The sequence below is a fragment of the Nematolebias whitei genome, chromosome 15 (assembly GCF_014905685.2).
Source record: "Nematolebias whitei isolate Nwh7 chromosome 15, NemWhi1, whole genome shotgun sequence".
Lineage (NCBI taxonomy): Eukaryota > Metazoa > Chordata > Actinopteri > Cyprinodontiformes > Rivulidae > Nematolebias > Nematolebias whitei.
The window spans coordinates 5,048,790-5,057,298 of NC_056512.1; the positions used below are offsets into that span (position 1 = coordinate 5,048,790).

Here is an 8,509-nt window from a genome sequence, read left to right on the forward strand (position 1 = left end):
CTCTGGACATGTCCAAACCACTGTCCCTGCTCTGAACATGTCCAAACCACTGTCCCTGCTCTGGACATGTCCAAACCCCTGTCCCTGCTCTGAACATGTCCAAACCACTGTCCCTGCTTTGTCAAGCAGGAGCAGCACTTCTTTAAAAGCTCTGGAAAACGGAAGCATGACGCAGCAGTAACTGAATGAAACGTTTGCCAGTTCAATTGTAATCTTAAGTGTTCTTAAGCTTTGCTACACTTTGCTGTCTTGAGCAGTTTGACATGAATTGGCCAAGTCACTGAGGAGAAAATAGATGCAAATACACACATGAAGCTCTCTATAGCCTCTTATCCACAGGGCTTTTTCGGGCTCCTATGTAACCAGTTCGGGCCGATTGCGTAGTTTCTCCACAGCGCCTTCAGCGGTGGAACCCGCACGATTTTTGGGACCTGTTTCTCTGGGGTCCCAGGTCTGATTCTTGTTGGGTCCAGAGGTGATGTCAGAACACTGTCGGTAACTGATTGGTCAGGGGGAGGAGTCACTGGATCTTTCAGAAACTTTTCAAAACACCAATCCGCCATTTGCAATTTCTCGGACCGGAGCAGTGGCTGGATCTATTTTAAAGATTTAAAAACAATAATGACAACACCGTGGCCTAATGCTGAAGTGCTGGCATTTTTTAGTTTTTTTTTGTGCTTGTTGGCCGACGACAAAATTCAGAGCGAGCTAGATGGAGCTCCGCCAGTCTACCCGGGTCCTCTCCACCGGAGCGTCTGAGCCGGGCAGGGCGTCATCTCCTCGAGCTAAAAGTTATCTGTGTAAGTAAGTAAAAAGCACTATTTACTGTTACCTTTTTTTAGTTGAAAACTGCATAAATGGTGAAAGTCTGTTTTTTATATATATATATATATATATATATATATATATATATATAATTATATTATATATAATTATATTATATATTATTATTATATATTATTATATTATTAATTATATTATAATTAGATTAATGTTTATATGTGATGGGAGACTGCAACGAAGCCAAGATTCATCTTGTCTGCTGGATTCCTTAGATAGAGAACTTTACTAATTGGCTTTTATGTGAATGTTCCTGTAAAGTGCCCTGAGACAACTTTGTTGTGATTTGGAGCTTTATAAATAAACTGAATTGAATTGAATATGTGTCATTTTTCACCACTTTTATTGTCTGTCCAAACAGATCTCACTTGTAAATGAGTCTTTGAGGCTCAGTGTGACTTATCTGTTTAAATAAAGGTTGAGTGAATATGTATCAACAAATATAAAGTTCTTTCAGTTTTTATTGAAACAAAAATGTTAGAGTAAAGAGTTCCAAAAAATCTACAGCGGCTACAAAAAGCAGTTCATGATGGAATTTTTACATGACCCTTTATGTAATATATGTGTGTGTGTGCATGCGTGCGTGCGTGTGTGTGTGTGTGTACATAAAAAAGGAGAAAAAGCCACAGGCAAAGCAGAATGTTCAAAACAGAAACGAGATCATCCATTTTGGTTGTGTGCTCTTTTCCATCTCTTCTTCTTCTAATACGTGTTAGTGGTGGTTAGTAAAGAGCTTAATGTAGCACTAGCACCATCAGCTGGTAAGGCGTGTTGATATTAATGATCCGCCCACTAAAGGTTAACTATACGCCCACTAAAGGGGAACTATGGGCACTGCCGAGACAGAAATAAACCGGTCCCACCGGAACCGGACTGAATAAGGCACAATAGGGTCCTACAAGAACAGGACCTGTGGATAAGGGGCTTATGAGCCACTGAGAACTGCAAGAGTGGAAAGTGAGTAAAACCTTTGTAAAAAAAATTGCTGTGATTATCCTCAAAACAGCATGCAGAACTAGAGGCTGGGTGAGGCTTTCAGCAGAGGTCCGGCACACACATTGGACACACACATCTCTCTGTGCTTGTGTGATTGAGAAACACTCACACTTGTTAAAGAACAGCACAGCATTCCCCAGTTAACAGAATAGAAGCTATTAGAGCTCGACTGATATATCGGTAGGGCCAATATTTTAGGCCGATACAGACATTTGGGGATATATTGATATCGGTGATAATTGTCCCATTATGCGTTGATATAAATACTTCTAATTTTCACCCCTAAAATTCTGGAACCAGCTGTAATTGTACAATGTATCCTGCAGAGGGTAGGGATGCACCGATCCACTTTTTCCACTTCCGATACGGATCCAATACAGAAAAACAGTGCTGAATTCCGTTCAACAAAACTCAGCATGCTCTTTAGGGTGAAATCTCTGAAGATGCTTGATTAAGTTGGTAGTGTTATAACTGGAAGTTTTAGTGACACTCCCTGGAACCGTCGCTGTGCACGTATTGCACGTAGCGGTCGAATGTGTTGATTGAGGCAGTGTGAAATAGTTCCAAATGGCTGATCCTTTCGCTCGCTCCATTTTGAAAACAATCTGTGCGGTGATTTCGATAACACGTGATGTCACTCAGAGCACAAAGCATAGAATTAGAGTGAAGAGATCTGCCCAGTCATGGATCAGCCACATTGTCACCGATACCCAATCCAGAAGTTTTTTTTTTTTAAATATATCGGGGCCGATACAGATATTGGTATCGGATCGGTGCATCTCTAGCAGAGGGAGCATTAAGATTACTTTCCAGTCTTGGCCGTTCATTTTAAGTTTCACAATGTCGTTCAGCACAGCTGAAGCAGGGAGCAATACTGTGTGACATATTTTACTGAACAGAGCATGGTAAGTTTAATTTAACTGATCTGTAAAACAAATCAACAATAATTCTCTTCAATCTTCCAACACACTTGTCATTAGTTACGTGCCTCTCAAATTAGCAAGCTAACATTTAGATAACCTAGCATAGGCTATAGCCTTGTAAAACTTTATTTATTTATTTATTAACTTTGGTTTCTCCCTTTTTCAGAGGTCGCCAGAGCAAAATAAGTCGCACGAAGACTTGGCAACTTTAAAACTTGTAAAACTTTTTCCAGAACAATAAATCTAACAGAGGTAAAATATAGCAGTGTTAGTAAAGTTATCTTTGTCGTCCTCAATGAAATGCATTGTTTGTCTGAAATCTTTACTTCTCTGCGAAGAAAATACTCTGCTGAAATCTAAACTAATTAGACCTTCACCATACTGTATGTGACTGACTGTTTAAAAAATGAACAGGGAAGGTGTTTATTTAATTTATATTTTTGTAACACACTTGATTATATCGGTTATCGGCGGTCGCCTAAACCCCCCAATATCAATATCAGCAATAGCCAAAAATTACATATCAGTCGGGCTCTAGATGCTGTATTTACATGTGTTTTTGTTGTTAATTATTTATAGTGTTTCACATCATGAATTGTTACAAAAATTTAACAGTTACTTTAAGTTTTACCACTTCAGATAATCCTGCCTCAGTGATAGTCAAGCTGCTTTAGGGTCATTTGCATACTGAACTGTGATTGGCTGTTTAATGGGAGGAGGGTCTCTGCTAACTGCAGACAGTAGATACAGCATGGAGCAGAGGGGAGAGACAGATGATAAAGTTTGTGTCTTTTTCAGCAGATTTGATTTAAGGAGGCATTGCCACTCTTGCCCCAGTATACAGCCAGCCTCACTCCAGACCAGCAGTGCCCAATATGTCGATCGCGATCTACCGGTTATTCTCAAAAGTTATTATGCATGCATTATTATGATTGCATGGCAAAAAAAAAAATAGATGTCTGCCTATCATCCATCTATGAAATTTGTCACTAGACTGGCAGACAGGGCAGACAGTCTGAGGCCCCTTTTTTCACAACGTGAAACGTTCGGCTGTTCATTTACAGACAACAGCCCTCATTCTCTCTGAAAATGAAGGTTTTTGAAACCAGGTCTCAGGGGACCCCCACCCCCCACAGAGGTGTGCAATGCTCCAAGTGTGAAGTCCCACATGTGCACTACAGGTGAGAAGGGGTCCTCTGCAGTCCAAAATTGGGCGTTTCTGGAGAATAGGCATTTGTAGAGGACAAACACTGATTGGCTAACTGTATTTGCTGTTCTATTTCGTATAGGCTTAGCCCTTTAAGGCTATCGCTAGTGGGTTTATCCCTTCGCGCGCAGCACTGAAAACTTTAGTCCACGTCCACCTACTGTGTGGGCCTCACCCCCGGTCCATATAAATTATGGTGAGACCGGGTAATCGGCTCCCATTTTTTCTTCAGCCAGCTAGCAAGCTCCGTCAGAAGAACGAAGAAGGAAAAGTTGTCCAGCTTTGACCGGCACAACCTTTGCTGAAGATGCCTGGGTCTCCGCCACGCCAACCTTCTTCCGTCCCGGTGAGCTATTCCTCCCCAAGGAGAAGCAGAGACGAGCAGCCTTGTTCAAGGTAAGCGCCAAGGAGTGCTTTTCCATGGCAGGCCGCTACCCGCTGGATGACGCCATCACCTTTTCTAACACTTTTTCGTCAAGGTAATCGAATGATTTCCTCGAAAAGGCGATGTTAGCAGCAGCCCCACTGAATGGCTTTTCCATGGAGGGCCGCTACTCGCTGGACGACGCCACCGCCTTTTCTAACGTGTTTTTTTTCTTGCGGTGAATCTGGATGACCATGATCCAGAGGACCACTTGGCTCCGCCTCTTGCTATCCTTGTCCAAGAGGCTGCAGAAAGACCTGCTGGAGGGCCCCATCACTCCAGAGGTGCTGTTCGGGGCCAACTTCAGGACCATCCTTGAGAAATCGCAGAGGTCCAAGGAGGTCTCAGAGACTGTACACCATATGGTGACGTCACAGTCCTCCTCCCGCCCCTCCGGCTGCTGGAGGGACCACCGTGGCCAGCAACAGCAGCAGAGGTGCTCCACAGCTGCGGCAGCGAAATCACACTCCGATCCTCCGCCGGCCCCCTCCACCAGGGAACAGCTCCTTGAGGGGAATGTGTGTGTTTTTTGATGAGGTATGTTTTGAAATATAACAGAAACATCTCTGAAAGTAAAGTTTCATCTGATTCCAGCCTGACTGTCAGATCAACTGAGCTCACAGCTACTTCTCTTCACACATTCCCCACACAGAACGAGCCGGTAACTTCTAAACAGTGTTTTAAATGGCACCGCAGTTCAGTAAATATCACAAACACTCATCTGCGACGTTAGCTAAAAATCATGTTTTTTCAGCAAACCGATTCCGGTAAAATCCCTCGCTCTTAGCCAGTGCCCGTTTTTATTTTCTGCCATTTTCTGTCATCTCACCGCGCAGCGGGAGTAAACGTTTTTTCTCCACGATAGCTGCAGCCTCCACCGAAACAGCGTTTTCACTCAGAAAGCACTCACGCCTCCTCTCAGTGCGCACCGGCCCACCTCAACTCTAATGTTACTCAGAGTGGCAACAAGTGTGTTCCCTGGACAGATGGACGGTCCGTCTGATCAGCAGGGGTTACACGCTGTAGTTTTGTAGCTCAACCCCCACCGTTCAGAGGGATTATAGAGACAGTCCTGTCTTCTCCAGAACAGAGCTCGTCTCTCCAGTCAGAAGTTCAGGAATTCCTGATGAAAAACATGATTTCCAGAGTTTCCAACAGAGAAGAAAAAACGGGGTCTTTTTTCCTCCCACTACTTCCTGGTTCTGAAAAAAAACAGAGGGATGAGACCCATTCTCGACCTGCCCATGTTCAACAATTCGATCATGGAGAGACAATTCCACATGCTGACAATCAAACAGCTGCTGGAGAGATTCACCAGAACGACTGGTTCACCTCCATAGATCTGAAGGGCGCATAATTTCACATTTCCATCGTTCTGAAACACAGGAAATTCCTGCGTTTTTCTCCTCCAGGAGATTCCGTATCAGTACAACAGGTACCGTTCGGTTATTCCCTCACCCCACGCACGTTCTCAAAATGCGTGGAGACGGCTCTCGAGTCATTACACATAAAAAAATCATTCTCATTCCTGCCATATGACAATATGCTTTTATTAGATCAGTCCAGGGAAGAAACAGCTGCACAGACCAAACGCTAGCGTTACAACTGCTAAACCTGGGTTTTCTATAAATTGGGAAAAGTTTCGTTCGCCCATCCCAGATGATTGTTTATCTGGGAGTGGAGCTAAACTCAACCACAATGAGAGCCCGTTTATCACAGCCGAGAGCAGAAGCTCTGTAAGTTCAGTTCCGCCATGTCAAACCCTGCAGCATAGTGACAGCTCTGCCTGTCATGCAACTCCTGGGATGATGTCAGCGGCCCACATCGTGGTTCCGCTGGGCCTACTTCACATGAGATGCCTTCAGAGATAGTTCCCCCTCCTGCACAAAGATCCTGTGCGCCAGAAGTGGTGGATTATCTTTGTGCCCCCCTCCATGAGAACCGATCTGAAATTGACGTCACCACCTCTCACCAGCTGGTGGCGCTGAGAAGCTGAAAATGTTTTCAGTACAGGGTGAAAATTTATTTTGAAGTTGGGTGTGTGTATGTGTGTATATATGCGTGTGTGTGTGTATGTATATATATATATATATATATATATATATATATATATACATATTTACATATTTATATGTATATACACACACATATATATTAATATACACACACACATATATGTACAGGTCCTTTAAAAAAAATTAGCATATTGTGATAAAGGTCATTATTTTCCATAATGTAATGATAAAAATGAAACTTTCATATATTTCAGATTCATTGCACACCAACTGAAAAATTTCAGGTCTTTAATTGTTTTAATACTGATGATTATGGCATACAGCTCATGAAAACCAAAATGCCTGTTCCAAAAAATTAGCATATTTCATCCCACCAATGAAAGGCAAGTGTTTTTAATACAAAAAACGCCAACCTTCAAATAATCATGTTCAGTTATGAACTCAATACTTGGTCAGGAATCTTTTTGCAAGAATGACTGCTTCAATGCGGCGTGGCATGGAGGCAATCAGCCTGTGGCACTGCTGAGGTGTTATGGAGGCCCAGGATGCTTCGATAGCGGCCTTAAGCTCATCCAGAGTGTTGGGTCTTGCATCTCTCAACTTTCTCTTCACAATATCCCACAGGTTCTCTATGGGGTTCAGGTCAGGAGAGTTGGCAGGCCAATTGAGCACAGTAATACCATGGTCAGTAAACCATTTACCAGTGGTTTTGGCACTGTGAGCAGATGTCAGGTCGTGCTGAAAAACGAAATCTTCATCTCCATAAAGCTTTTCAGCAGATAGAAGCATGAAGTGCTCCAAAATATCCTGATAGCTAGCTGCATTGACCCTGCCCTTGATAAAACACAGTGGACCAACACCAGCAGCTGACATGGCACCCCAGACCATCACTGACTCTGGGTGCGTCACAGTGGACTTCTGGCATTTTGGCATTTCCTTCTCACCAGTCTTCCTCCAGACTCTGGCACCTTGATTTCCGAATGACATGCAAAATTTGCTTTCATCCGAAAAAAAAAAGTACTTTGTACCACTGAGCAACAGTCCAGTGCTGCCTCTCTCTAGCCCAGGTCAGGCGCTTCTGCCGCTGTTTCTGGTTCAAAAGTGGCTTGACCTGGGGAATGCGGCACCTGTAGCCCATTTCCTGCACACGCCTGTGCACGGTGGCTCTGGATGTTTCTACTCCAGACTCAGTCCACTGCTTCCGCAGGTCCCCCAAGGTCTGGAATCGGCCCTTCTCCACAATCCTCCTCAGGGTCCAGTCACCTCTTCTCGTTGTGCAGCGTTTTCTGCCACACTTTTCCCTTCCCACAGACTTCCCACTGAGGTGCCTTGATACAGCACTCTGGGAACAGCCTATTCGTTCAGCAATTTCTTTCTGTGTCTTACCCTCTTGCTTGAGGGTGTCAGTGATGGCCTTCTGGACAGCAGTCAGGTCGGCAGTCTTACCCATGATTGCAGTTTTGAGTAATGAACAAGGCTGGGAGTTTTTAAAAGCCTCAGAAATCTTTTGCAGGTGTTTAGAGTTATGTCGTTGATTCAGATGGTTAGGTTAATCAGAGTCAGAGAGTCAGAGTCAGAGTTTCTTTATTGTCATTCGCACCTCATGTGGTACATGTGGTGGAGCGAAATTATGTACACAAGGTCCCAGTTACATCCAACAATAAAATGTAAAAGAAAAACAGTAATAACATCTAAGATATGAACTAAGAAAAACATCAACTAAATATACACTAAGCACTCATAACATAAAACATTGAACATCGGCACAAACATGAACATGAGTCTGTGAGCAGATGTGCATGCATGAACACATCAACATTGAAACAGATCAGCAGCAACCTGAAACAGATCAGCAGCAACATGATATGGTTTTTTACAGTGATTATTCTAGTTAGAGATTCATGAGTCTAACAGCCTCAGGGTAGAAGCTGTTCCTCAGTCTAGTGGTTCTACACTTAATGCTCCTTAACCTCCTTCCTGAGGGGAGTGGGGCAAAAAGTGTGTGTGCTGGGTGAGTGGGGTCCTTCATGATGCAGGTGGCCCTCTTCCTGCATCTGGAGGTGTAGATGTCTGTGATGGTGGGGAGACTGATTCCGACAGATTT

General features: G+C 43.6%; 1 long non-coding RNA gene across 1 annotated transcript in view; it reads right to left on the minus strand.

Moving 5' to 3' along the window:
* Positions 1 to 8,509, minus strand: part of LOC119421433 — a 44,913-nt gene that overhangs the window by 809 nt on the left and 35,595 nt on the right. The gene's annotated exons all lie outside the window — the stretch shown is intronic.